This window comes from Patella vulgata, chromosome 3, assembly GCF_932274485.2.
Source record: "Patella vulgata chromosome 3, xgPatVulg1.2, whole genome shotgun sequence".
Lineage (NCBI taxonomy): Eukaryota > Metazoa > Mollusca > Gastropoda > Patellidae > Patella > Patella vulgata.
This window is the reverse complement of record NC_065881.2, coordinates 24,308,328-24,334,202: the sequence shown is the minus strand read 5'-3', so window position 1 is coordinate 24,334,202 and position 25,875 is coordinate 24,308,328. Positions and strand designations below refer to the sequence as shown.

The following is a 25,875-nucleotide window of genomic DNA, read 5'->3' as shown; positions in this document are numbered from 1 at the left end:
TGTTAGCTACGAACACTGAATTTATCTTATGTTCAGGAGAGCTGCAATATTTTCTACTTTCAATTTAGAGAGCTAGAAGGCATAGTCTCCCCTTAATCGAAGTAACAGTAAAAAAATCCCAGCTCCTGCTTAAATTAATCTTTTTTGATCTCAAAAACCTTTAATAGTGATTTAAACCATACACAATCAAAAATAACTTTATTTTTAAAACAAAATAAATTGGATTAAAAAAAGCTAATTTAACTCGAATATTGAGGGGACGAGACCCGCACCACTAAAAAAAAACACCCCAAAAACTGGGGTAATGAAGACTGGCATACGACAAACAGTGTGCTATGCGCGAAATTTTGCCCGGGAAGCGACACTGTGGCCTCCTCTTATATCGAATTCCAACTGCCAAGGGATCTCTTACGTGCACGCCAATGTATACATGCGACCTCGGTTTTTCGTCACATGCGAACGACTAGACAGCTGGTAAGTAAGTTACAAGTAATTTTTTTTATTGCTGAAATTTACGTAGATAAATATGTATTGTAAAGGTGTTAATGATACAAATAGCACAAACAAGTTAGAAAAGTATATATCTTTTTTAGTCTTGTATAATTAAAATAATAATAAATTTGCTATCTTTTTGTACAATTCAGCACGGTCTCCATAAAAAATTGTTTGTAAACACTCGGGTGCGCTTAATATCCTAATAAACTATCTGGCTTATTTTATTTCCTTTCGAATGGTCGAACATTTACACTACAGTAACGACTAACAACATAATTAAGAAATTCGAGTTCAAATATAACCTAACATTACCTCTCATCTAGTCAATGAAAAGACGATTTGTTTCGGTTAAAGATAAGTTTAGCCAACCGCTGTTCAAGAAAAATATACTGAGCGCCATAGAAAACGCATCACTTTTTTTTCCCAAATATTTTATTACTAGGTGGTTTTGTATGTATAATATTATGCAATACTATGAACTATTGTTTCACACAATGCCCCCAAACACAAAAAATACCGGCCCGTGTGCAAAAAAAAAAAAAAAAAATTGCACGAGATGCACATGAAAAACCCAATATTCACGTGCAGCATTGTGTGTGAGCCCTTTAAAAGCATGTTTTCAACTTAATGTGCAGTACAGTACATGAACTGTGAAACGTCAATCTGTCGTAATTTGTTGTTGGAGGTGTGAAGAAATGGAGCTAGAGATGCCGAGACTTACTGAAAATCAACGGAATGAAGCCATGGGAATGTCCAGGGCTGGCATGTCTACACGTGCTATTGCCAGACACTTCAATTGTCATCAGTCCATTATTGTAAGGTTGGTGGAACGTGTTCGAGTTACTGGATCAACACGTGACCGTCAACGTCCAGGTCCACAACGCGTTACAACCCAGGCTCAAGACCACTACATCTGGGTCACTCATCTGCGTGACAGATTCCTCCCAGCGACTCGAACAGGTGCAGCAGTCGTCGGAAGACAAGGACCAGTAAGTGCCAACACCGTAAGACGTCGTCTAAGAGAAGTAGGACTCCGTGCACGACGACCTTGTGTTGGAGCTATCCTCAGGGATCATCACCGTCAGCGGCGTTTGATATGGGCTCAAGGACACCAGACATGGAGAAGAGTAGACTGGCAAAGTGTGCTCTTCAGTGATGAGAGTCGCTTTCATCTTTATCACGCTGATGGCCGTCAACGTGTGTGGAGACGTCTTGGGGAACGTCTTGCAGACTGCTGCGTCTTCGAAACGGATCGATGGGGTGGGGAGGCTTCACATTTCATCACCATTTGCAGGGGTCGCGTTAATGCTGTAGCCTACCGTGATGATGGCCCGTGGAGGACACACGCGCTACTTACATCTGTGTCGTACTTTTGGTTTTGACCCCTCTGACTTTGTACCCTTGATTAAAGATTAAACATCCATAAGTGTACAAATGTGTTGTTATTGATGTGTTCCCATTTGAATATTGTTTACAATAAGAAGCAAAATAAATAAGATATGTTTACAGGATCATTTTGTTATACGAAAAACTAAGTGATGCGTTTTCAATGGCGCTCAGTATATATAGCTAGTCCAACAGAAACCAAAACCAGAACCAAATTTAATTGGTTTATTGATATTTGCAAATCGTGGGCAAATACCGCTCATTAAAATTTATATACATTAGAATTTCAGACAAATGTTCGAAAAGATGTCTTATGTGTGTTAGATAACCAAACTTCTTTTACAAATCAACAAAATTAATGAATTTAAAAAGAGCATACATTGGCTTGCGGTTCAATAATATAATTACCTTCCATTATCGCTCCACAAAGTCGGAATTGATTGGGTTAACCGTAAAAGAAAGGTATTTGGAAGTTGTTCAAACTCTAAAATAAGAATTTATTTTCCTAGATTAATTAAACATGACAAGGAGGTCAAGTGCCAGGGGAGTTTAATTGTTGTAGTTTATTAGAAATAGAGTAATTAGTCGAAATTTGGTAGAACGCCAAAGTCTTTGAATAACAAAACGGGTGGCCATTAATTTGGCACCAACCTACTCCTTTTTAAAGACATGGAGAAATGTGAAATTTATGAGAGCCAACCACATTTACAATGTTTCATTTTAATACATAACCTAAGCATCTTTTACTGTTAACAATGTCTTTATTAAATTTAAAAATAATTCTTTATACGGTATGGCGAATTTGTCGCTGATGTCTAGACTATTAAGATTAAGGAGTTGTGGGTCAAAGAATCATTTTGCCAGAATGACTTAATCAAGCAAAAAATACTTTGGGAGCAGTTCACACCCCGTTCGCCACAAATAATCAGTTTATGTTTACAGATTGTTTTAATAGTCAATATTAGCTTCCCCAAAATGATTTAATCACATCAGTCGGGGGGGGGGGGCTGTCAGGGAACTGCGTCTAGTTGTTCGGATAGGACGATACCCGAGGCCCTAGTACACCTACGAGTATGCAGGACTGCCTGGGCAAAATTTCCCGCTTTGTAGAACACTGCATGACGTATGTCAGTTTCCATTAGCCCGTGTGTATCAGAAAAGTGTAGGACGTAAAATCCCATTTCATTTCTTTCCGATTTCCCCCTCTTCCATCTGCTTTGTTTAATTATGTTCACAAACTGGGGCTTTATGTCCAACTAAATATTAATGATGACGGGTCACATCATATTCAATATTGCCCTGGACTCGCCTAAATTGCAAAATAATAACATTGTTCTTATTAAAGATGCATTCTCACAAAACTATTTATCTGGTGGTTAAAAAAGTATGGCAAATTTGGTATATATGGAAAGTATAGACGCCCAATAGAAAGTTTACTGGATTACTCGAAATACACCCATGGGGCAAGCACTGGGCAAATATGTCAGGGTATCACTAACTGGCAACCCAACAGCTTATTGTCTGGCAGTTTAACTTAGGGTGCCGTTGTTTTTTCTTGGTCGAATGGTTAGGCGGTTGGGAACTTTGAGGTGTGTAAACGTATAACAGACTCTGCAATTGAACAGCGCAGTAGAAAAAGAAGTTGGCGGTAGAATAGTTCAAGAATTTACATAGGCCTTAATATGTATGGTAAATGGACAGTAAGTAATGACAAAAACATTCTGCAAAATACACCCTACCTCAACAGATTTTTTTATAGCTTGGAGAATCTCCTCGCGATTATATGTTTTAAGAGGGATTTGAAGCAAACTTTTAATAGATTGATTAGTTTGAATATGTTTTAGTCCATATATATCATTAAATCACACAGTTTCTACTCGGAAAGGTATCTTTAGAGTTTGTCTTGGATCAACTTGAATAAGAGTGTACATTATATGCAAACCAGACCTTTTCTACTTAAGGATCTTGGCTCTCAATTATGATTGATTAACCTCGAATGTTAATCCGATTGATCAAAACGTTAAATAAAATTAATGGGTGCATCAATAACAACTATATAAATTATGTGCATTTAGCCACGAATACTTCAATGAAATAAACTTTTTATCATAAGAATTCAATAAAATTATCAAAGATTTATGCAGAGATAATATAACTGATTTTCTTTATCATTATCCCTTGCAAACTTTGATATTATAATACTTTAATAGGATTGTCATTTACGTATAATATAAATCTTATCTCTAATTATTGAAACTTCTTTAGCCGACGGATTAGAAGAGTTTTATTATAATAATATCGGTTTGAAGAACATGCCACTGCTTGATCAAACACATAAAACAACAAGAATGAGGCGAAAGTCAATATTATAAAACGTTTTTATATCGATCATAAATACCAGAAAATGTATGGAAATTCAAAGCTGCAAATAAAGCATTAAACGTCGTGTAAAACTCTTTAAACGTTGGTTTCTTTGCATGTTGAACATTAAAGAACTATCTCTTCGGTATGATCATTGTTCTTGTGCGACGATCTCGAGGAAATTTTATACATGTAATATAATTTTAATAGGCTATAGATACCAATATCTTTCTTTTTTTGCGGAAAATGAAAATCGCAAACGTGTCACAATGCCATTGAAGGACCAGGATAACAAAAGAAAGCTCTACTGATATTTGGAAGTCGGAAATCTGTCTGTCGTAGTACATTTGGAGGTCACCGCCTTTTTTTTTTTATTTTTTTTTATTTTAGACATGTGCCCCATAAATCCTGTAAATAGCTACTCCACAGAGTAACTACTCCACAGAGTAAAAATACTCTGTGAGCTACTCGTAGGTCGACCACAGGGGAGGCGCCTGGATTTTCAAAACCTCTCGGCGTAATACACGATTTAGCATTGACCAGAATATTTTTCGTCAGGACGATTTACCCAATACTAATTAAATACTATTCTACCCAATACCACCGGGTGGCATACAGCCACATACACACTATAACCTCATCATTGTGAATAATGAAATGAAATGGGGTTTAACGTCCTATACTGTTTGCTCCGGACTGGGCTAATGAAGACAGGCATATGACATATACAGTGTGCTATGAGGGGAAATTTTGCTCGGACAACGGCGCTACGGCCTACTCTTATATCGAATTCCAACTGTCAAGGGATCTTTTACGTACACGCCAATGTGTACCCATGACCTCGTTTTTTCATAACCATCCGAACGACTAGTCCTTGTCAGACCCTCCGCCCTGCATCACTGACAAGGGAGGACCACGCCGGAAAATCTTGATTATGAAAAACTAACTTAATACTTTAATATTATATTTAACAAAATTATATACGTAATCAAAACTGGGTGTCTGAACGTTATTCAAATCGATCGTTTCTAAATTAATTGTGGCCATTTAAAGTTTACACGGTTTTAACACAGTAATGATAATTCTATCGTTTGTGGATGTTTGAGAAGTTGGAGTTCCGGTCCTTTAACTTTTTAGCCTAGTATAATTTTCAAGTTTGGCTTTAAAAGTTCGATTCGCTGCGCCGTGCAAATCATTTACTTTATATTTATTGGGAAACATTGTTGAAAAATAATGCCTTCCAACGCCTAGCCATACGGATCGATGCTTATCTTATAATATAATATTGAATAACTCAGGTTTTATGAACGCACATTATATTATATAGCCGGTTTGTTATTTTACGTGAAATACGACGACTGGGAATCAGCGCATGTTTTTGATTTTTTATTTTTTTCGATAAATGTGAATCATTTTTTATACATTACATAATATATACTTAGGTCAAGCTCATTGATTTGGAAATGAAATGGGGTTTAGCAGGCAATCAATCGTATACTCTTCATCGAATATGAACTTTCAAGGGTTCTTTTACGTGCACACAAACGTGTAGGCTACACGGTACTCGTCCCATGCGAATAACTATAGATTCAGTTCCTTGCCGTACCCTTTCGTTGTGGCAACCTGCAACACTGACATTGTAAAACCATGCTGAAAAACCCCGAGGATTTTTTCGGCCTTCGGGATCAAAACAGCTAGGGACTTTCTGGTTTACTTATTGACTTGATTTTATTGTAGGAATATTTTATTAACTTTTTGTCACCTCGGGGTAAACTATATATAAATGGCCTGGCAAAGAGCCCGAATGGTTCCAGTTAGTTTGTTATCTCGTTCAAAGAAAGACAACTGAATTTCCCTCAGGATAGATACAATTGTTTAGATGATACCCTCTGCCAAGCGTGAAACCCGAGAACATAAATAATAGCAGTGCCAATTAAAAACTACCGGTATCTTTTATTTTGTCGGAGACGGCCGTATCCGATGTAGAAAAATATCATTATTGTTTATTATGTTACACTATTTTTCAGGTAAAACGTGTCTTCGAAATAATAAACAAAACACTTAGCGTATGTTCATTGCCTTGAGCATTGATCGAATTGATTACTTTCCGTGAAATGAAATAATGGTGCCTACACGTGCAGACTTTTTCCTTTCTTTAATAGCACATTCTGATTTTTTATAGTAGTACCCGCTACATTAATAATATATATAGTGCTTGTTATATTTCGGAATAATTTCACACAATGACATCGGCTATGTAAAATTTGACAATTAGGACAAACATTTGAATGGCATTATAAATGTTTGAAAATACGCGTAGACAGTGTAGGCCTATTTGTTATTATGAGAAGTTGCAATCCAAATAAACAACAACAACAACAACAACAACAAAAAAACAAAAAAATCCCCCCACCCCCAAAAGAAAACCCCAACCAATAAAAGCATACACTTTGACTTTGACCATGACATTTAAATTCATTTCATATGGCACAGATCTTGATCAGACAAAAAAAGGCGCGCGCGCGTGTATTTTATTTGTGTAATTCGTTTTTCTTTCATTTTACGACTTCATAATGAAGTTACAAACATAAATTATGTCATAGATTAAAAGAAACATTAAAAACTATATTCAAATAAAAAAATAAGTTTTCGGTTAGCCATTGTGCCTGCATGAAACAGTTCCGCAAAAGAGCGTAAACATTTTCGCGCGAATTTCTCATAATAGAATTAACAAATTCATTCCGTTCTCGAAATGTATTTGTTTGAGGTGAAAAATAGATATATGTAAGTGATTCATCGTGTAAAATTCTAAAGAAAATAAATATTTGGAGTTTGATGTAAAAATTCAATAAAATGTGATCGAATTTCGATTGAATTCGGCGGCCAAGTTTTGTAACCTAAAATCTTATTGGTTGTTTCACCGGACGTAAAAGTCGATTCTGAGCACAGCTTCTGAGAAAAAAAATTATAAAAGGGCAGCAAATTGACGTAAAATTGTGGCATTTTAGGCATTGCTTCAACATTTATTTGAACAGGGTGAGTAGATTAATCATTTATCTATCAATATATGTCGTTGTTAGAAAGAAATTCGTCGTAATTTGTCTAAATTCGGTGAACTATAATTGGTCCTAGCCTCAACACTGAACAAAACCCCATTCAATGAATCTGCTTTTTGTTACTATAAATAGCCACCGGTATGTCACTGGCTGAGTAGGCCTGGTGTACTATAAACTACACTATAGTGATATTCAAGTTCTGTGAGTATAGTAAAGGGGTTTTGTTGTGAACCTGACTGAATGCACTCTCGGTACGTTGTTTACAAAACAAAGATTATTTGTTTTTGTCTTATTTGTTGATTTTATCATGATCTGGAGATTTTCCTTTTGGGGGATTTATTTTGTTTTTTAGCAGGCTGCAAACTGCTACAGATGGATTGGATAGGTCTGCTGTTTACTATCATAAGCCAAGAGACTAGTGCTCAAGAAATATTGATTTTTAGCCAGTGCAGTGTAATGATCAAATAGTATTACCTTGTAGAAATAGCTTATCAATTATTATGCTTCTATACTATTACTATTAAGTGTTATCATACCAACCTGTTTTCAGGTTAAACATTTTGGCTTGATGCCATGAATTGGGTTTAATATGATTGTGGGCCTATATCATTTAATTGATGAGAAGGCAATAATTCAAAGGTTGATACAGTGCCAGGGTATGGTGGTCATTTTTAAAATCTGGTTGGGCCAATATTTTTATGTGTTAATTGAGATTTTTTTTCCAGCTGTTGGTCTCATAATTAGGTACCGGTAGGTTTCATGTCTTATTACAGTCTACCAGGAAATTCTAAATGGACAAAAAAATGTCATAAAAATTGTATTATGCTGTAATTGTGATGTTTTTCCCTCTATTGGCACTGTTGGTATAATCACCAGATATTTGATTGTCATGGTGTCATTAAATTTCAGTAGGCCTCATGTTTTAGTTGATAAAATTGTGTCTTGTTGTCTCTTTTTATTATAAAATCTTACTTTATTAAGCTTATACTTGGTCGTACATGCAGAAATTTGTCTCACGTTTCTTATCAAATTATTAAGATGCATTTTGTTGCATCTTTTCCACATAAGTGTATTTATTATACAGTGCCATTGAACACACTCAGGTCCTCTCACTTCCGAGTAACTTTTCAGTTCCCACTGCGAGTTGACCATGTGTACTTTTATTTACACTCACTGCAGAGTAACCTTACCAGCTAAGAATTTCATAACTCCGGTCATCTCAAACGAGAAACTGAACCCAGAGTCAAACGCTCCCTAGGGATAAGTTGACCCTTTACCGAAACGACTCAGATAGATTTTACGTCCAGAACATGACTGGAGTATATCTGCCGATCAGAAAGCAAGCGTTTTGTTCTGCCTTCAGCCATTATACCAGAGTAAAAAAACCTCCATAAATTGAACAACAAATTTATACCGTTATACCGAAGTCAAAATTCTCTGAAATTTGAATAGCAAATTTAGATGATTTTGATTCCATGTAAATCACCATAATTGTATAGACCGAAAAAATATTCTGGTCCTTATACGCTTATAAAAATATGAACGTTCAAAGCTGAGTGAAAATTATTTTTACCTCGCCGAAATGAAATTCGATCGTTTATATAACGGTTTATAACCCCACCATTGTTCAATTTAGTAAGCCCTCCCAAGAGAAATGGCATCTATTATCCTATTCAGAAATAGCCCATGCCGTGCACCCTCCAAAAAAGCCAATCAAATCATTCAGAAGGCTGATATGCAAGTAGAAATGTTACGATACAAATAATTGGGCTTTCCATGACTGATCCCGACTGAGACATAAATGATGCATGTATGTCACGTTGGATAATATTTGAACCATTTTAAATCGAAATGGATTCACACTTAAGAACTTTAACAACAGACGGCTATACAATTTCATAAGATTTATTCCCGAAGGGTCCCCACATTCTTTATATTTATATCATGTGTAATTCTAGTTTTATTTTATGTCTGTATTTTATTATCTCTAGCAGATCTGTTTATCGTAAATATACACAAATTGTAAATAATGAAAATTGTACAGATTCCAGTATAGCATTATGCAAAGTGCAGATCTTAAATTGTACAAAGAATATCGGTTCAATTTATAATCTTTATGCCCTATAATAGTACGTGCAGGAAGACAAAACTACACACAAAGCAAAGAAACCTGAGGACAAGACAGAAACTACAGACATCACATTGCTAGCAATAAACGACAAAAATCAAATTAAGTGAATGCATCGAGGGGGAAGCCGTAAGGGTCCACTGTTCTGTATTGATACATGCTTTACTCAAATGAAAAATTGACAATAAAACAGGGAATAATTTGGCAATGGATACAAGAAAGATGCAATAGAAATGATGTGACTTGTTTTGACAGTGGTAATCTGCTGAATAGGGATAGTCTGCCAATTGATGTCATAAATTTAAAAAAAGATTTATAGAAAAAACCCAATGATAATAATTGATAAGAGTGACAATCCAGATATAATTGATGAAAATGCTAAAATAGTTAATAATAATATTTTAATGAAAATAGATAAGGGGAAAATAAATAACGTGTAGTGAGTAAACAGGAGCAATAACAATGTTTATGATTATGTGTGACTATAAACTACCATAATTGTAGTCGTACATTTAAATTGTCGTCACTCCAGTCTGTCGTGGGGGGGTTGGATGACCGAATGGTTAGTACGTGTGCGCTGTATCATAAGGTCTGTCATTGAGTCAACCGGTGTGGTTTCGATTCCCCAGGAGTAGGGTCACATGTCCAACCTTGTGGGTTTTCTCCGGGTCCTCTGGTTTCCTCCCACTGCTAAAGACCCCTACGCGCAAGCGAATTATTGAAATCAAACCATATGTTGGTCTCGAAATGACCTAGTTTGTGTCGAGTGGACGTTAAACCCCCATTTTTCTCTCTCTCCAGTCCATCGTCCATGATTGCTTGTTTGAGGTACCGATAGTTGCTTTTTTTGACTGCACATCTTGTTGACATTGTAATAAAGTGGACAACAGCTTTTTCATCAGTCTTTGAACTCTAGCTAGCAAGGGATCTTTTATGTACACTTCAAATTTGTACCAGCGACCTCAGATTTTCCCAATGATTGTACATTAATGGTACACATTCCTTCTTTGTCTGCCTTGCAGATGTTACTAGATTGTGACAAGTTGGAAGCAGGTTTAATAAATACTTGAAAGGGTCTTCTCGACCCACATAAAGGATATGGTACACTGTTAGTATATCGAACTGTTTATTGTGACTGAGGTAGATTTACATACATATATCAATAAAGTGAATGTAGATTGTAAAAGCTATTAGAATTGTTCATACAAGCATGACTAATTATCTTGACCTCTTTAGGTATGGACTTGTCAGTTTGAGAATATTGAGATTCTTATTGAATAATAATAATAAATCATTATTTTCTGACAATAGTTTGTATGATATTATTTTCTCCTCGCCATATGGTATGAACACATTCATTATAAATCACGACCCTTCAAATTTATGAATTTTAAATTTTCTGTATGATTTAGGTGTATATATTTCATGTTAGATCCTAATTCCAAATTTTGATGTCCTATTATTAGATTCAGCATTTCCTTTGAAGGTTCAATAAGCTCTCAAATCCAAAAGAAAACTGTTTCGCAAAGGGTGGGAAACTTTCCGGGAATTTTGGAAAGTTTCCAGGGAAACTTTCCGGGAATTTTCAGTGTCGGGAATTTTCAAATCTATTTTTAGAACTGATAAAAACCCTAAAATTATAATTATTTACTAGAATTTCCCTTTTCTCTTTTACTTTCATCTATATAAACTATTAAAACTTATTTAACCATGTCAGTTGTGTTCCAAATGGTAAAACTAAAGAGATAAATTTATGTAAATTCTGCTCTAAAAGGTATACAAAAAAATGCCAGTGTTGGGAATTTTCAAATCACATTTTTTAGAATTGGAAAGTACTAAAATTATAATTAGTTACTGGAATTTCCTATTTTCTCTTTGATTTAAAGAAGTCCGTACTTGGATTTTTACAAAAAAGAAAGCAATGTTACCGAAATGCTTTACCTCTTGGTGATATGGAAATTGATGAAGCATATGGATTCATTAGTTCCCTTGCATCACACTACAAACTTAATGAAGGCAAAGTGTTGGCTAGTTTGGCTAAATATCAGTCAAAAGAAGGATTGTGGAAAGGAGAAAGTATTTGGGCATCATCAAAATATATTTCTGCATCAACTTGGTGGATGGGACTGTGTGCATCAGAAGCTGTTTCGAGTATAGCTTCATTAATTCTTGCAATACCACCTTCATCAGAACGCATTTGATCTCTGTTTGGTACAACTCATACAAAAGTTAGAAACAGATTAACAAATGAACGTGTTGAAAAGTTGGTCTGTATAAGATCTAATTTGAAACTCTTCGAAGCTGACAACGATCCTTCCAGCACAGAAATTTCAGATATTCATGAGGATTCATCTGAACCTGAAATCTCCCTTTTATCCAGCGATGATGATGTAGATAACGATTTTGAAGATAATGATGAAATGGCAGGGTTACCTAACCTTGAGCATTAATTATAGAATGTGTAACCTGTATATAAACAATTTAACAGAACTATCTCATTATTAGTTATTAGATTTTAGTATAAATGACATATCAGATAATATGTTTCTATCTTTTAGTTATTAAAATATTACTGTCACTTGCAATTCATTAATAGCGACACAGGTTTCAATTTATGACACCAAATTGAAAATTCCCAAAATTCCCGGGAAATTTACCCTGTTTGAAAATTCCCGGGAATTTTGCAACCCTAGTTTCGCTATAACTATAGTTTCTGTACTAAATATTCAGCAAATGACATTGTGATCTTCAATGAAAACGTTTCTGTTCTGGCACATACTGCCTACTGGAAAAAAATGGGGTTGAGTGGCCGAATGGTTTGACAGATGCACTTTACATCATAAGGGGTGTCATTGAGTCAAATGGCATGGTTTCGATCCCACACTTGTATTTGACAAGGAGTGGGGTTGCATGTCTAACTTTGTGGGTTTTCTCTGTTTTCTATAGAGCTCTACGCACAAGCAAGTGAATTATTTAAATAAAACTCTGGATCATTATAATTATATCTTAGTCCCAAAATGACAACCTTTTTGTTGTGATCACCGCCTACATCAGTACACCAGTCGTTTCAGGGTTATTCTGGTACACATTACCCTTGAGATAATCAGGGAAATCTCCAAAGAGGAATGTGTTTGAGTAATTGACAATTTGGTGCAAGTTTGCCTCCAACGTCGTGGATGCCATTTGGAGCATATTTTGGAAAGAACCTGACTTTTATATAAAGTGACCAAGATAACTGAAACTTTAGGGAACGGTCGTACACTGACTGAAATTTGCTAGACCTTTGTAAGATTTAATGCAATTATTAACACAACTTTGACAGGTTATAATACTACAGCTGTCTTAAATAAATTAACTATACAAAGAAATATAACTATAGTCATAAGATGCATTGAATATATACCATATTATATTCAATAAATACACACCAAGACAGCAATTTACCTTATTTTACACAATAAATACATGCACACACCTAGAGCAGTATAAAACAGAGCAATTGACTGTATTTTACACATAAAAATACACAATAAATACACACCAAGACAGCATTTTACTGATCTGATTTGCTGTGATGACACGATTTCTCAAGGCCAAGGTACGGATAAATCGATCCTGGGCTTGAGTTGTCGCCCTTGGTCGACCTGAGCGTGGTCTGTCCTGTACAGATTGTGTATCACGGTATCTGGACCATAGCCTGCTTATGACAGACTGAGAAACATTCATCGTCCGCGCCACAACCGCCTGTGTTGTGCCGATCTGTAGCATGCCAAGGGCACGTAACCTTTCATTTTGGGTAAGCCGACGCATATCAAAATTTGTTTTCTGGTCACTAAAACAATTAAACTGATGTTTCCACCCTGGAATTCAATGCCACAATGACTGTAACATTCAAAGTCAGAGTCGTGCAAATCTTGGGTTGGACCCCCATGATGATCCCAAGCATCACCTGCATTCCATGCGGTAGCTATTGGTGCGTTTGGGCGTCACATGTAACTGGAAATGTTTCTTCTGTTAGGTTCTATAGTGACTTTTTTCGTAGTCATTTGCATATTTTAGTATTATGCCCCCAAAATCAAATATCCCCTACTTTTTTTGAATAGTATATGTCACTTCCGGTACCAATGAAACCATTAAACAGGTTTCCACATAAGCATTGCGCACATCAAATAAAATGGACGCCGAATCAACCAAATCCAGCGATATCAATTCATTTTATATATTTGTTACATGTAAGTGTACAGTACTTCCGGTGATAATGAAAATGTTCAATTAGTTTTATGAAATCAGAAATGGCATAAGGCATCACATGGTGAAAATTTTATGTAAATCAAATAATAATTGCCACTTTTGTAGACCAAAAACCTTGAAAAGTGACTTGTAGAAAATCGTCTATTTCTCTGCAACCGTACAAGTTAGAAACCATTTTTTGGTATCTGTATGATCGTGTGGGTTCAATCTATTTGTTGATTGTAATCAAATATCATAATTTTAAAAACATTATAAATCAGACTCATTTGAATAAAATATTTGTTTTGAAGGCTAAAAATACAGTTTTTGCCAATATGACGTTACTTCTGGTGACAGTAAAAGTGTTAAATTACTTGTGTGGAATCGTAAATGGCATTAGGTATCACACACTGGAAATTTTATGAAAATCGTATAATAATTGACACTTTTATGGACCAAAAACCTTGAAAAGTTACCTGTTGAAAATCGTCTATTTCTCCGCAACTGAACAAGGTAGAAACCATTTTGTGATATCTATGTGATCGTATGGGTTCATTCTATTAGTTGATTTGAATCCAATATCAAAATTTAAAAAAAAACAACGAATACGACTCATTTGAATAATTTATTTGTTTCGAAGGCTATAAATACAGTTTTTTCCCAAATTACGTCATTTCCAGTGACATTGAAAATGTTAAATTGGTTTGACCTAGTTAAAATTGACATTACGCATCAAATGGTGTCATTTTTTATGAAAATCCAATAATAATTGACTCTTTTACAGGCAAACTAGCGTAAATAGTGACTCATGCAAAATTGATCATTTCTCGGCAAATACTCATATTACAAACTAATTTTGACATAGATTCTCTTCATATGGATTAATGCTACAAGTTTATGAAAGTTGTGAAGAAATATTTTAAAATATAAAAAGCCTGAATGGGTTGTAAATAGCTCATTTTTACATCTTTTTTCACCTTTAAATCGAAATGGCGCAAATACAAAACCAAAATTAAAAAAAGCGAGTCCGAGATTTTTCGCGCCTTTTGTAGGGGCATTTATCTTGATCTATCAGGTTTGCAAAAATTAACATTTGGTAGTGTAAAGACGTTCCGACTCGACAAAATTGGAGTTTTTTGCAAAATTGCCGATAGAAAACTTTACTGGTAATAAAAAAATTGAGAATTTGCACCATTGAGCATATGAAGTTTGTTTTATAAAAATTGGACAATAAATAATTAACCTAGAACCGATAAACTGAATTAGCCAATAGCGGCCAAGAAAAATTATCAAGACAAAAAATGTTCACATTTTTGCTCAAATCAGACGACCCCTTAACCCTGGGTAAAATGCCATAAAAAATCATTCATTAATAAAAAAGTTTTTTGTCAAAATTTAAATTTTCAAAATTGGCGCCTAATATCTCCGAAGATTCGTCGAAAATCAAAAATCTAAACTACCGTAGCAATGTGCCCTGTCTCAGGCTATGTCAAAATGTATCCAATGTTAAAATCCAACGATTATTGTTAATATTAAGTCAATATTTAAGAAAATGACAACTTCGGCTATTTCGGACATTTAGCATTGTCGCAGAACGTTTGAAATAGCTTTAATCTCTAAGTCACACCCATTTTCCCAGGAAAACCGAAGACATCCAATCGATCCGACAAGTAGTTTCTGAGATATACTCAAGTGGAAAAAAAAAAAATAATAATAACTAGATCTGCATAGCAGATATCAAAGCTTTCATATAAACTTCAAAAGGGGTTATTAGAATCTATGAATCAACAACCACTCTGACGGAAGATATTCTCTGGGCTAAAAAATCTTTTTTCTCTCAGCTACGAGAGATACGTAGAATTAAACCGGCCCAGAGCCGACCGTGTTGATACGAAGCCGCTTATTTGACATTGACACATAACTGAAGGTGAATAGGCCTACCCGTCCAGTTAATACAATGGTCAATCTCACATCGGTCGACTAAAGAGAGGCACATGCTAGTCGCCCCCTACTTCCCCAAGACATTTAGTCCAAACCTTGACTCTCATACATATAAACCATTTGGTACTACATGTACATGTATTTCGTACTTATATCATATTAAACCCCTCGGCCGCCATGTTGAATCACACAGTATTTAACGTTCTATATCCTAACATCTTTATGAAATCAACGACAAATCTAAACTTGGGCACTCCAACCATTTTTATTTTTACATCATTCAGTTTTTTTTAAATAAGTAATTCTATCACAAATTATAGTGAAGACTGGACCACTAAACTAGTTACCCATCAGTTTTTCTTTGTGTTAATGCGTTCTACATTTTCAAAGCAATGATTCTTATAATGTGCGAGCCGCCATGACACCGGCGGATATTATAACTTCGATAGGCGAGAAACTTCAGGTAGCAGTTGGGTTTCATCAAATCATATAATTATGCGGTACGGCTTCACCTTTATTTCAATGGGAATTAGTTTATTATATGTGCAGTGCAGTTTTAGGTCAGTTTATGTGTAAATTAAGGGAGCTATACATAGGCCAGTAACCTTTTTGTAGTCATTTGACTAAAAAAAACTTGCGGAAAGGAACTCCGTAGGACAAGCCACTACTGTGGCAGGAGTAAGGCGGAAGACATCAGTAGTGGAACCATTTCTAAGTTAATCCCGAAGTGCGTTGCTATTGTAAGAATATATAAAATCGGGTTTCCGTTCCGCTTTTTTTTTGCTGTAGTTTGAGTAATGAGTTAGAACGTATATTTTGTAGTCAAAAAATCATTGCAAATAGAAGACCTCATCCCCCCCACCACCAACCTGTAATACACTAGCTAGCTTGTGTATTTCCATATTCCATTTCCGAGAGATAGATAGAGAACACGCGAAATATAAAGTGATTTTTCTTACAATCAGGGACCATAATTCATGAAGTTACGATTCGATATGCGCAAATATCGAAAGGAACCATATCTTTGGGTTATAAACATGCATGTCAAGTTTCATCAAAATCTTTCACTGTGAAAAACCGGGGCTAAGTCATCTGAAATCAAACAAATTTTACAATGTAGGTAGTGAAAACAAAATGTTATGTTAAGCGTTGTTCGAGGGTGGGGTGGGTGCATAAAATTCCAAATGCAAAGGGTTATTTTTCGTGCACGCCAATATGCACACAGGATTTCGATTTTTCGTCCTACCTAAAAAACTGCACGCAAAGTTAGTTGTCGGGCCTTCGGTCAAGAACCACAGACAAAGGGAGAGAACGGGGACCTCTGTTTTGCATACCATCCAAGCGACTAGGCACTAATCCTTGTACCATGGACGAGGGGACGGGCGTTTTTCGTCCCATCGAAACGACTAGACACAGATCCTTGCTAGGCCTTCCATACTTCACCACTGCCAACGGGGAACCACTTTGACCTCGGGTTTTCGTACCATCCAAACGACTAGACACTAATCCTTGCAAGGCCTTCCGTTCTGCAGCAAATGAGCCACGCTGGCCTCGTTTTGTCGTCACATACAAACGACTAGACAATGTTTCATAAATTAGTCATGTTCGCGTGGGTGGGTTGGCAGCAGAATTGATATGTACATGATAGTGACACGAGGAGGGGGGGGGAGCGGGGTGTACACAAATCACACAAATCAGAGCTTTGTAATACACGCATATACTTGATATACTAAATACACAAATGGCTGAATTTCGAGACATTTCTGGCACTCTTTTATCACATAATGAGAACACTGCATTAATTTCTATATATCAATAAAATATGCCTCAGACCCATTGTTTATTTTTAAATTTGAATTAGACTCGTAACAAAATATATTTTCTGGCAACAAATAGCATATAAATAAAACTAGATTTACTTTCTGATTATTTTTTTTAAATGAAATCATTCCAGGGCTTTTATTGACATTTCAGAAAATGTAGAGTTGGTCCCATGCACTTGAGGCCCAAGGTCCTTGAAGTTGTACAGCTGCACCCGGTGACCGATATTTATTTAACGGGGAATAAGTGATAATTCATATTATAACAGTAAATAATTAAAATATCCCATAGGGGATTATAATAATATGTATATCATGTAGGTGTGCATGTAGGTTAAAATTGTGACCTCTGTAAATAGGCCCGTTCCTTGCATTTAGTTTTAGAGTTAGGAGTGCTAAAATTGGAGAGCGAAATGGGGTTGATCGACCACTCGACACAAACTAGGTCATTTCGGGACTAACGTATGGTTCAATTTTATTTCAATAATTCGCTTGCGCGTAGGGGTCTAGCAGTGGGGGGAAACTGGGTGATCCTGAAAAAATACACAGGTTGGACGGGCGACCTACTCCTTGTCACGTACGGAAAGATACCCCAGCAGTCAAAATAGGTCAAAATAGGCGATTTCGGTTTCTAGTGTCGATGCATCGTTACGGTCAGTTTAAAAAATTGTCTTTTAAGGATAATGTGTATAGTACCAATACCTATCACATACGGAAGAGGCGATAAAATCTCTTTGCATTTCCAATTTCAAAATTAATTAAAACCAATATTAAATTCCGAAAATCCTTTTTTTGCTAAAACTCTTTTCTTTTTAATGTGATCAAAATGGGGGTAAAGCACAGAGTCAGGGGTGGTAATGGGCGTATGGTGTCCTAATTTCATGGTTTTCGGACAATCGGTGCCGGTGTCACGGCGAAATTCCACTTTTTTCCCCTCATGGAAGCCGTAAATTGACGCAAGGAGTAGGGTCGCCTGTCCAACCTTGTGGGTTTTCTCCGGGTCCTCCGGTTTCCTCCCACTGCTAAAGACCCCTACGCGCAAGCGAATTATTGAAATAAAATTAAACCATATGTTGGTCCCGAAATGACCTAGTTTGTGTCGAGTGGACGTTAAACCCCATTTCTCTCTCTCTCTCTCTCTCTCCGTAAATTGACTTGAGGCCAGTGTCCTTTAAGTTGTACAGCGGCACCAGGTGACCGATATTTATTTAACGGGGAATAAGTGATAATTCATATTATAGAAGTAAATAATTAAAATATTTCATAGGGATTATAATAATATATCATGTCTGGGTATTACAGGGTTAAAACCAATATTTAATTCCGAAAATCGTTTTTTTGCTAAAACTCTTTTTTTTTAATGGGATCAAAATGGGGGTAAAGCACAGAGTCCGGGGTGGTAATGGGCGTATTGTGTCCAAATTTCATGGTTTTCGGACAATCGGTGCCGGTGTCACGGCGAAATTCCACTTTTTTCCCCTCATGGAAGCCGTAAATTGACTTAGAAAAAAAAAACGACGAAAGGCAGGTGACAAGAACAAACGACTTGAACGAATGCAGGTATCACCTTGAAATTTTCAGGGTGCCTAGGTACCAACGTGAAAAGTTGCTCGCCGGAATTTAGTACTCATGGTACCGTTGGTTCCTGTGTAGCGCATGCGCGAAATCAAAACCAGCTAAACTCGAAAACAACCTTGTCGGCACGGAAAACATCAAAGGAGAAATTCGAATTTTTGAAATATTCAAATACCAAACATTCGACCATGATCCAGGCTATCCTCAAATGTATTAATTTCGGTAATAGGAGACAGATTCTCTAAGCCACGACCAATTGTGTATGTTTTCAAGCCCATAAATGTGGATTTTTCACTAATTTTCATTTTCATTTCAAAATGGCGTCCATCAGTTGACCTAAATCAAAATTCTAAACCGATAGATTTTTAGGCTTTCCTTCAAGCATTCAGAAAATGTAACTCTTATGTCTTTAAGTAAAATATTGCAAAAGCCGTATGGACTTTTCACATTTTGAGATGGTGGCACTTCCGGTTTGCTCGACAAACTCCATATTTTGTGTACTCATCAGTACTGTCTTAGCTAGTACAGAAAAAAAATTTCAAGGCAATCTGACCTATATTTCGTCGATTTTTTTGAAAACTTTGATCCTTAATTTCACCAAGGGGAGATAATTTAGAAAATTTCCAAGGACATCATTGAAGTCGCATTGGCAAGATCTACTAACATTCTAAATTTCACGAAAATCGCACAACTATTAAAGAAGTTGTCAAATTGGTAATAACTTCCGGTTCGAAATGACAGCGACGAATTTTCGAAATGCCAAAATCCGAAATTGCAGATTTGAAGTAAATGTTTCAAGATACTCAAAGAAAAAAGAATTAGTAAAATAGGTCAAATAGTCACAGAGTTACAGCATTGTAGGTCAAATGCATTCCTTCGTAAAATTCGGTGATTTCGGATTCGTAAAACGTTTTGAAAATATATTTAATCAACAGCCACCACCCATTTTTGGGGGGATAGGTAAAAGTTTCAGAACGATCCTATGGTTAGATTCTGAGAAATCCGATTTGTGGACAAAACACAAAAAAAAAATAACAATAATAATCTTAACAGAAACAATAAGCTTTCATATGTAATATGAAAGCTTAATAAGAATAATCCGAACAAAAACAATAGTGTTTCACACAAGCTATGTAGTGTGAAACCCTAATCAGAGCAATTGACACTATTCTACACAATAGATTATAATCTACAATATTGTCGAACTGTTAAAAGAACATGAGGCTTGTAATTTTAGTGTGTAAATAAGATGAAAAAGTAAAGTCTCCATACATGGAGCCTTTTACCTTATTTTATACACAAAATGCACACATTAATAAGTAGATTATAAATGCTTCTGAATATTTTAACTTAGTCTGGAGAAAAGAAAAGTAAACCCAATATATTTCAGATTAGAAATGACCTCTCAAGGGAGTTTATTCTCTTAAATCTGTTTTTAATGGAATTTATTCATATTGGTAGGAACAAGCGAGTCATATTTATAATTCTCTGTGTTAAGAACTTAAATAGTTTGGAATGTCAGGTAACCTCAGTTAGTGATAATGAGAGTCACAGAATTCACTGGGCACCGCAAGTAAAGTGGATGAAGAAATGCCTATTTACTTTGTCTAAAATATTAAGTACTTCGGAAATGATTGCTGGTTTTGCTTCAGGGTTATGTAACTCATTTATGCAATTTCATTGTTTAGTTGTGAGTGACTTGATAATTGCAATCTCATTTCATTATCAAGTACCGGTATGCTGACTTTTGGGACTTGTGCCAATCTCACTTGGAAAATTGAAAGTTAGTATTTCCTTTAAAAAGTATCACAAGGCTTGGTATAGTTACAGTACACAGGAGTCCTGTGACCTTACTGGGACAATGGTTTCTTTGACACAGAATTAACTATACTATAATGATATCTGGTAGAGCTACTTTAAGCTTAACACATGACTGTGTAAAGAATGTAAAACTTATTATTATTTTATAACCATTAATTGCTATTATTATATACGGTCAATAGGTGCTTTTATTTCTATCAACTTGTTTATTTAAGCCATCTTTAATATGGGGTAATACATTATTTATAGTCACTAGTCAGCAAGGGTTATTCAAAACTTGGGCAAAAAATAGTTAAACCTGCTTTCTTTGGTTGTTTGTGAATTGACAGTTAGCATAAAGATCCCACACTGAATTCCACTCACCCATCACAATTAGCGCAATATTATTAATTAACAGGTAGGTGGTACGCATTTAAAGGTACCTTTATTTAAAAACATGGAGCATGCGTGACTGAGAAATATAGAGTTTCCGAAAGGTTAAGATGATGAAATGAAATGATGTGGTCTTATGTTCTACTGTTCTGCATCAACTAATTGTATGCCTGTCTTCATTATCCCAGTCAGAGCAGAACAGTAGGATGTTAAACCCCACTTCATTTTATTTCATACAATGTGCTTTGAAGGGAGAGTTTACCTGGACATCAATGTTTCCACCCTATCGTCACATTCAAACTGTCAAGGGTTTTTATATGTGTAGGCCAATGAGTACACTGGTGGATCCTTGACAGTTGAATATTGGTGAAGAGTAGTTGGAAAAGGGTGTTAGTTTCAACACGGTTGAAGAAATGTGTTGACAATCCAATTCCTTTCTTGACATTTATGTTCTCATAAGTGGATCCAAGGAGGGAGATAAGGGGCTGGATCTCCATTCCCACTGTACAAATTACTATTTTTTGTCAACTTACTTTAAAATACAAGTTTTAACCATATTAACAGGTATTGAAGGGCAAATAGCTCTTTTCCAGGGAGATTTATCGCTCTCTTGCCCATTTTATTTCATATGTCTTCAATAGCCCAGTAAAGGAGCAGAACAGTAGGATGTTAAACCGCATTTCATTTCATAATTCTGTGCTAATTTTACACACAAAAAACAATTTCCTAAGAACAAAAAGATAATTGAAACATAATCTTATATTTTTGTATTCTCAAGTGGAAGAAAGCTGTCTGGATATCTTGGTGATATATATATATATATACATGTAGGGATCCCCTTATAGTAAATCTGCATGAAATAATCTCTAGCAACTAACTAGACAAAATAAGATTTATGTAGAGAACCTTCTCAGCATTATTTCTTGCTCTTATCTACCAGGTCATGCAATTTATGCTTAGTGGGAGATTTAGGTGGTTTCCGGAATTAAAGATCCATTCTTTGTCCGTGTTCTTGGTCAGAATTTCAAAGAATTAATACTGTAGATATTTAGCTAAGATTTGGGAATAATAGCCATTAATCAAGAATAATATCTGGATTTTTAAAACTCAAACTGGAAGTGGGACTTTAATATACTTCACTTTGAAAAATTAATGTGGTTAGAAAATTCATCTAAAATTAAAACTTATTTTAACTTTTAAATACAGTATTGATATGGTTATGATTACTAGTAACTATAACTATACTCTAATTTTCAAACCCACTAATTATAGGTTTATGATATTGTACAGTGCATAGTAATGTTTAAACCTACATTATGCAAAAGCTAAATCTGCCTATTGCAAGTCTTTCTTTAGGCCTGAAATGTTAACTAAAATTAACTGATCCAGACCATAATCAACTCTCAATGCCATCGCTAGCCTGTGATATTTACTGAAATAGTATCCGATCTGCTGCTTAACGATCATTCATGATTAAATCAAAAAATAGATAATTGAGACTATGTTTTTTTATCGTACCGAATTTAGTAATGACGATCGAGGCTAGGTCCAAAATTCAATCGTTAAATTCTCGGTTCAGAATGGATCAATTTGACAGAAATTTTCATGAAATTTCCTTAACATTATCTAGTTTTTAACTATTATAGTGAGAACTGCCAGCTCTTTATCAAATTTCCCATAATGTATCTTTAATATTATGTTCTCAGAAATGTATAGAAATATAGCACTGTGTACAACTTCACTATGGCCCCAATATAGAATATTATCAAGGTTATCAAATGATCTGCTTGTAATGTGCATCTTTCAGATTAGTGGGACAAAGAAGTCTTAGAAGGCTATCAAGTAGTAATTTGCAACTGTATAATCTTGTGAACGTTCTTCTTGAATTCTTAACTTGCATGAACTGCAGAGATGACTATTGGCTGTTTTTATTTATTGTCTGGAAACCTATCTTTTGAAACTAGGTCTACCTAATTTGTTGACATTGATTTTAGACATATCAATCCTGGATGATTTTGCTGCTGGTGGGTATTAAATCTTGTTTCAGTAATCTTGCAATTTGATTGGTTGAATACTGTTTGATTCCATACAGTCCGGATTCTAAAATATGAAATAAATATAAATAGCCATAATCTTGTTGTACTGTTAAGATGGTTTGTCTTGATTCAAATGAGTTTTATTTGTATCTTATTCAACACCTTAAATATTGAAAAGAATTCTTTAGGAATAGTTAGCTGTGTGATTATAGATTATGTTAAACAGAAGAAAGGTCAACTTCTATGTTTTCTAAAGTGTAAATTAAAGAAACATGAATTAGATAATTTAAATGTAATTTGAGTAAAAGTCTAGCATTGTATGTAAAAATGTTTCTAGACTCCCAGGCAGTATTACAGTAGAAAACACTGGGATCAAAAGTGATCAGATTTCAGTAATTAAAAATATCATCTATTAGTTGTAGGCTTTGGTTATGGGCATGGAGAATTTTTATACGCCCACAATAAACCAGAGTATCTCTCATCCTTTCACACAGAATTCATTCTGGGTTTGTCTCTGTCATAACATTTTATTTGTAAAGTTGTGTATTAGCCAAATACTTACTAGAATTGGAATAATACAGTAAGAAGAATTGAAATTGGGCTATGGAAATGTGTTTTACAATTCCAAAAAGAACACAGTAGAGTCATTTCCTATGCCTACAAGTGTACATTTTATAAGTATATTAACTAAAGATAATGGTTATGTGATAAAAACACATCAACACCATCATGAAGAATAGGCTGGCATGTACGGTAAAAGAAAAGTATAGACTTAAGATACAACTGGTATATTAAGATGAAAGTATGAAATCAATGTAAATTTTAAAGCGTTCATATTTGGACCAGATTTTTTAACATAAATTAAAGTAGAATCTTTTATTGTGTTCATTTCCGAACAAGCTTTTTGGAAAAAAGAGCATAAATCTTTGTACGGAAGGTCGCAGAAACAATTGACGTACGGATGGACAGACGTACAGACTATCTGACGTACAGGGTGACAAATATATATACACACCCAAACTCTTGTGTGGGCGTATAAAAAAGTAATTTTTTTCATCTGTATCAAAATTGTGTTCTTTGAAGCTTTGTCAATTTTTAAGATATAGATTGAAAGATACCCTGTCAGAGCATAATAAACTTTTGTGTCGGGAACCCATTGAATATTGTATTGTCATAAATTATATTTCCTAAAGATTTAAAAAAAAAGTATAAATAAAAGTTGGATGTTTGATTTGTGTAGGTGTTACATGTATAGTCTACATACTTGTATACATCAAGAAGCATGTACTATATACATATCTACTACTACTAGGTAATATAGACTGCTAGTGGTGGCAGTTTTATTGGACTGGTGCCAACATACCTAAGGAACGACTGAGACCGCGAACTACCTTTACTCATTATTGATCTGAATTTTTATAGAGTCTGGCAACAAAAACTTATTGAAAAACGTTTAGTGCTAATATTGGATTTTGATATTTTATTTCTAGTAGACAGGTAAAGTAACCTTTTAAACTGTAGCTGATGTTTTTTATTACACATATTATCTCATTTAAGCCCATAAAAAATTCTTGTGTGTATCAGTGGAGAAATGAAATGAAAATGTGTTATGGCTCATCAAGACTTGTATGTAAGCTTTCTCACGCTTTTTGAGCCAAAAATATGGTTATATTTGTTAGGAGTGCAATGATGGGAGAATTATTTGGCAGTTGGCAGACGTGATTATAGATTTCCAACTGTCTAGGAGACTTTAAATTACACATCCTATTATACACGTCGTGGAGTTCTCCGCCAGATTTGTAATCAAATCTATATGACTGGAATTTCTTGCTGAACTAGTTAGTTAAAAAGGAAAAAATAACAATAATATTTATTGACAAAAATAAACTGAAAGCGGAAATAGTATCTTTTGTTTATTTATTTATTTTGATATAATGGAATCTGGTTCTACTCCATTTTGTTTATAGAATTTAAATTTTAAATCGGTAAATCAGTTCAGTAGTTGTCTAGAACATTTTTATATGCTCATATTTAATGTGGATGTATGTTAATGTTATTGTCAACTTTATCACTTTGTTTTTCCTTCACTACTGACAAGGTGACTGAGGAACTTACTACTAGTAAGAATGTCTTTGATGCTGGTGGGTGGTAAAAGATGGACCTGACAGAAAACCCCCAGTCTATGTTTATGCTCTTTTTAAAAGTGTTATGAGTTGGAGTAGCCCCAATAAACATTTTCCTTAAAGATACATTATGGTAGATTCGATAACGAGTTGGCAGTTCTCACTATAATAGTTAAAAACTAGATAACGTAAAGGCAATTTGCTGAAAATTTCATTCAAATTGATCCACTATGAACCGAGAACTAAGCGAATGAAATTTCTGCCTAGCCCCGGTCGTCATTACTAAAGTCAGTACGATAAACAGCATAGTCTTGATAATCCATTTAATTGTTAAATCGAGAAGGAAAGTTATTCAGTAAATCGGCTCACAATCCACTTAAGATGCAGGCTAGTGATGCCATCTAGAGTTGATTATGGTCTGGATGATTTAATTAATGTCTAATTAATAATTTAGATAACATTTCAGGCCTAAAGAAAGACCTGCAATAGACAGATTTAGCTCTTGCATAGTGTATGTTTAAATTTTAATGT

The 25,875-nt window shown here is 35.0% G+C and overlaps 1 protein-coding gene across 3 annotated transcripts in view; it reads left to right on the top strand.

The window, feature by feature from the left end:
- The first annotated feature begins 7,163 nt into the window (after nt 1-7,163).
- Nucleotides 7,164-25,875, top strand: part of LOC126816626 (protein FAM53A) — a 51,395-nt gene continuing 32,683 nt past the window's right edge. Inside the window, exon 1 of one of the 3 annotated variants that reach the window (XM_050543326.1) lies at nt 7,164-7,278. The gene's annotated coding sequence lies outside the window, so the exon portion shown is untranslated. Of the gene's footprint in view, nt 7,279-7,456; nt 7,550-24,601; nt 24,719-25,875 lie in introns of those variants that run through there. The other 2 variants (XM_050543327.2, XM_050543325.2) reach the window with 2 other exon arrangements.